The sequence below is a fragment of the Callithrix jacchus genome, chromosome 3 (assembly GCF_049354715.1).
Source record: "Callithrix jacchus isolate 240 chromosome 3, calJac240_pri, whole genome shotgun sequence".
NCBI lineage: Eukaryota > Metazoa > Chordata > Mammalia > Primates > Cebidae > Callithrix > Callithrix jacchus.
In genome coordinates this window covers 73,701,103-73,707,102 of record NC_133504.1, presented here as the reverse complement: position 1 = coordinate 73,707,102, position 6,000 = coordinate 73,701,103, and positions in this window count along the sequence as shown.

Sequence of the window (6,000 nt, the reverse complement as noted above, 5' to 3'; positions counted from 1 at the left end):
ATACAATTAACAATTTTGTAAATATGGTAATGAGACAGGAGAGTTCCCTGACCCTTCATGGGATTTGTGATGGGAGGGGGTGACTTATTTTGCTCAGCCACTGAGCTCAAACCCCTTGTAGGAGGGGGAGCACACAGGTGAGCAGGTGCAAGAGCTGGGGCAAGTGCCTTTAGGTGCTGGCAGGAACGAAACGTGTACTGGCTCTTGGCAGTGTCTCGTGGTTGCCCATGACCTCTGGAGTCCCAGAGGACATGAATTACAATTGATGCTCTTTTAGCAGTTGCTGTCTGCAAATGGCTAAATGGTAACCGGCTCAGTGGAGAGTCAGGGTCTCAGCCTGTTACACCCTTCCCTCTTAGTACCTGGGTCCCTGTCAGGCGTCTGGGAAGAATCAGGTGATGTAGACTTGAAGGAAGGTGAGTCTGGAGGTTTTATTCAGTCTGGGGGTGGCTCCCAGCAGGACGGGGAGCTGGAAAGGGGATAGAGTGGGAAGATTATCCTCCCCTGGGGTTCAGCTGTCTCCAGCTGATGACAGTCCAGCTGCCTCTTCAACACTCAGAAGTTTCTTTCCTTCTCTCCTCTACCACACAGCTCTGCTCCTCTGCCAGTGGACTTTGGGGTTTTTATGGGTACAGGATGTGAGGGGCTTGGTGGGCCAGGGTGATCATGAAAAAAGCAATATTTGGGCAGGAAAACAGGGATAACTGTTTATGGCCATAATCTCATTTATGACCACAGTTTCCAGGCTTGAGAGTGGGGCCTTTGCTGGGGAACCACCCTCTTCTACCCAGTGTTTCCCTGTCTATATCAGTAATATTTAAAAACTGGAAATAATTTGCCAGATTTTTATGGTTGACTTGGTATCAGATATTCTTGGTATTACTCAGATTTCTGAGTAACTTTATACTGGAAACATCAACAGCATTGAGTATATCTCAGGCTTTCCTGATAGCAGAATGAGACTTTTGGCAGAGGTTTCAGTATTTAAGTTCCTAAATTATCTTGTCTCTTTGAAAATTCTGCATTATCCATATTTATCAATCTGATTGGACAGGATATACTCTAATAAAAATTTCACTTAAAAAAATTATCACCCAAATGTTTCCTATGTTGTGGATATCCACTCAATTATGTATTTTCTAGACAAAGAGTATATCTTCGTACTCATTCTATTCAATTTGCTTATTTTCAAAAATGTACACTCCTTCAGAAAAATATTCTAGTCTCTACACATTTTAGAGAAATATGATCTGTTTCTTATCACCAAATTCATCGTATTTAATGCTTTGCATTAAAGTATCAAGGGTTTTTTTGCTTCTTATCAATACACTTCACATTTGTATATCAACAAAAAACACACAAATTTATTTTGTATTATTTTATATTATATTCTTTTGAGAATTATTGTATGTTCTTTACTCTATTCACTTTATTTCACACCTATAAGCTAACTTTTTTCTTTTAAAATTTAATTTAAAACTTTGAGTTCAAGTAGGTTGGAGATTCCTCAGTCCAACATGATCTTCATAGATCTGAAGAGATTATTATGATTTCTAGCTGGGAACTCACTGCCCTAGTTTGTAAAAGCATTGTCCAGAAAGCCAATGGTGGTTTTTCAGTCAGTTATTGACTTTCTATTATCTTGACTTTCTTTCCAAGGAAGCCAATGTCAGTTGGAGAAGAGAGAGAACACCTTGTCTCTTTCCCTAACTCTTCCATCTTATTACCCAGTTTTTCAAAGTTGCTAGAGATAACTTTCAAATATCTATTTGGTTCAAAAGCAGTATCATATGTGTTATAATGATGGTATATATAAAAAGAATAGTGATAACAGGAAGCAAATATAAATGAGGAAAATTATAAAAACCCATTTGTCTTAGCTAAAGAAACCATAGAAGACTTCCCTACCCCACTTTATCCTACTAGGTTAGGTACATAAAACCCCAATTCTACCATCCTTCTAAATTACTTATCATTGACCACTCCTGTGTATGCATGTTGTATATGCAAATAAACATTTTCTTCTGCTTCTGGAATCATGCCAATAATCCATGCAGAAATAAGTAGGAAGGATGAAAGGCAAAGAATATATGCCAACAATTCACTCAACAAATTAACAACAACAACAAAAATGAATCTTTAAAAAAAATTAAGCAAAAAATAGCTTTCCAGAAACCCCATCTAGTAGTCTTCTGCTTTCATCTAATTGGCCAGAAGTCTGCCTTGTGACTATCTCAACATGCTGAAGTGCCTGGGGAAGTGATTAGTTTGAACTGGACACATAACCATACTAAAAAATCTGCTTTGCTAAGTGAGAAAGAGGGAGAAAAAGATGTTGGCTCACACCAAGTAGTGTTACTACAACTGCCTTCCTGGGATAGATATAAAGACAATACTTACAGCACAGAGAAAAGAAAAGTTCTCCAGTTCTATTTTATGAGAAAATAACTTGGAAAAAATGGCACTGAAAAATTACAACGGTTGTTTCAAAATATTGGAATAAGTAAATTTAAGAAAGCATTTTAAACTTTGAGATAAGCATTAGTTAGATATCTTTTTTTTTCTTTCTCTATTTTCCCCTTCCCTTCCTTACTTCTTTTCTGCTTATAAAATTATACATGGGTCCAGAGTCTTTTCATTGCCTAGCACATTGTTTATCAATCTGTGCTCAGGGGCATCCTCAGTAGCTGCCGTAGGGAAGCAGGGCCCACAGGGGGGCTTTGATAGCCACTCCCCTTCAACCAGAGCAGCTCTGCTGTTGGAGCATTTTTGTCAGAGAACTTTGAATGGTGGTTGTTCCAAAAGAATTGGGAAGCCACCAAATTAAGTCTAATTCTCTAATTTACAGAAAAAGAAACCAAATAAAAGTTAAGAAAATTGACCCAAGGCCCAAAGGAACTTTTCATAGTATTTCCACCAGTCATCATCTAATTCAGCTTCAACAAGTTATTACTAAGTTATAATTGTGATAGTTATTTAAAGAAATTAGCAAATTGAGAAGCTTGGAATAGAGATTCACCTTCTGAATTTTAGCCCAATTAATTGCTATATAGTACACATCTAGTGAAAAATATATTTTGGCAACAGACTCATGTTTTTTTCAGATTAAAATGGTATTTATGCAAAGAGATTACTATGAGATAACATGTACCTGCATTTTACCTATTTTTCCAAGAATCATACATATTCAAATTAAGAGTGAATGATTTATCCGTGTGACAAGATATATTGTAAAACAGTATTACCCAACACCATATTAGGCACGTGTGGCTCCTGCTTTGGGGATTTCAGAAACTTTTTCTGTGCCTGGAAAGTATAGTGCCAAATTTCAGCAGTTTATATACTCAGAAAACATTTTTCTGTATTTCCACCAACTTTCTTCAGTATTTTCAGCAGAAGTGGTGAAGATTTTGTTACTAGTCACTATAATAATGACAGCATTGATGCCAATATTTTTCTACAAGAAGAAAAGAACAATTATATTCACTACTATTAACCTGCTTGCCAAACTAATTTCTGCTTAAAACCACAGTGATGAAGCTAGGAAGTGTGACATTTTTGGTTTTCCCACCAAAATCAGTTCAAAATCTTGTTTTGAATTTGATATAGGTTATTATGATGAAATTCTGATTGGCTTTAATTTATTTGGCTTATGATTTTAATTATGTATTCATTTTTATAACAGCTTGCAACTGATTTGTATTTTGTCAGGATGGCAAGCAAAGATATGTGTATTCCTTAATAACATTTGCTCTGAATTCTTTGTTTATTATTCTTAATAACTTCTTGAAAAATCTTAATCAGAAAGAAGTTATAGAACAAAGAACTCCAGCCTTGGTCATAACATGAGGAAATAATTTTAGCATTCTGAAAATATGCAAAGGATGAGACCAGCAAAAATAGGGCAGGGCTTCAACAGCCTTCTTTCTGTACAAACAACAGCTGGATGTGCCTGTTGCCACTGGTGGGGAGGGTAATGACGGAAAAAACAATTTTTTTTCTTAGTGTTGGAAAGTATTCAGTGAAATCATGATGTCATAGGATATGTTTTGTCTGTGACTATAATTTGCATAAGTTCCTTCCCATGGAACTATGTAAAATACAAAGGAATGTTTTATGGTACATTTTGCCTCTGTGATGCCAATGCTCTTAAAAGTCCATGAGGTAGACATCATAAACAAAGAATTTCTTTTGTCCATTATCTCAAAGTAAGAACTAATGAAAAAGGAAGGAAAAAGCCTATGCAAAGACTATAACTTTCACATTGTACTCACAGAAACAACAGGATTGTTTTGCATTCCTAATCACTGAGTAATATTTTAACTTTGTACTACATATTTTTGAGACAAGGATCCACATTCCCTTGTACCTATAGTTTGAAATGTGTACACATTTTTATTGCTCTTCCTATTAAAATTACCTTGTACATTTTTTCAAATTCCTGTCTTTGAAGGATTTTAGTCATCAATCAAATGTATTTGAGATAAATTTTGAAGGTTTTTTTGGATATCAAATAAAGAAATGTCTTGATGTAGAGCAGAGGTGTTCAAGTATCCAATAAAATATCTGGAAATCAAAAGCCATCGAGTGCTTACCCAGGAATTTTAATTTCAAAAATACTATTTGAACCTTGTGGACATGTTCAAGTTGACTCATGAGTCTCCATGTAAATCAGATTAAATACATAAATAGTGAGGGGCATGGGGTCAGGTGAAATGGTGTAAACATCAATGTGCCAGATACAGCCATCTCTAACTTCCTCAATACTCTTGAAAATGTAATAGTTGAAAATCATTATTTTACATTTACTGATGAGTTTAATTTCTGGTAATATAGCTTATTAGGATATCTGAATCAATATTCCCACTGGAAACAAATAAAAAATACTGGGTACCCCAGGCACGGTGGCTTATGCCTGTAATCTCAGCATTTTGGGAGGCCAAGGCAGGTGGATCACTTGAGGTCAGGAGTACCAGATCAGCCTGGCCAACATGGTGAAACCCCATCTCTACTAAAAATACAGATAGTAGTTGGGTATGGTGGCAGGTGACTATAATCCCAGCTACTCAGGAAGCTGAGGCAGGAGAATCACTAGAACCCAGGAGACGGAGGTTGCAGTGAGCCAAGATCACGCCATTGCACTCCAGCCTGGGCAACAAGAGTTGCCTCGAAACTCTGTCGCAAAAAAAAAAAAAAAAAAAAAAAATACTGGGTAAAATTTTTCAAAAAATCCTTAAAAGCACCAAATAACTGGGGACATTGAGAGGCTTCACTGGACAACTTCTAACAAAAAGCAGGAACCTGGAACAGTAAGGCAATTAGTGAAGCCACTTTTATCTTGAAAGCCTTTGTTGAACTCAGTAAACTTGACCTTCAGTTTTAAGGTTTCCACCAGAACATAAAGGGCTGAAGTCAAGGCTCAGGGTCTGGCTAGGGTGAGGAGTCAAGTAGCAGCCCTTCCCTGAAAGCTGAAGCAGCAAAAAGCTATATCCTCAGGATAAAGGTGAACAGGAATTAAACTATGCTCATCCCTCTCACCCCAGAAGAGTGCAAAGAAATTGGCCTCAACCCTGAGCCAAGCAAGAGGAAAAAATAACTTCCTGAGATGTTGTAACCACTGCCAACTGTCTCATGGATTTATAACAACAACTAACACTATCTGTGTTAATCATGCAGTGTAAACTGTGATTTAATTTTAAGCATCTTTAAAATTATTTAAATGATTCACAGTATTTCAAGGTACCTGGCAGAAACAAATATGAATGCCTTTTGGAGGAATCTTCCTTCACCTTAGGCTTCAAAAATTGTTACAAATAAGTACCCTCCAAAACCTTGAAAAAAATCAAAGCACACAAAGGGGGAAAAAAATCACAAGAGCAGAAGAAGAAAGGACAACACAAAGATAGCTGCGAAAAAATTCTCCTATTTTTGAAGCAAATATGAGAAAACAAAGTCCTCTGAATATTTAAAGCCCCACTTTCCATGTACCCTCTTGTAACT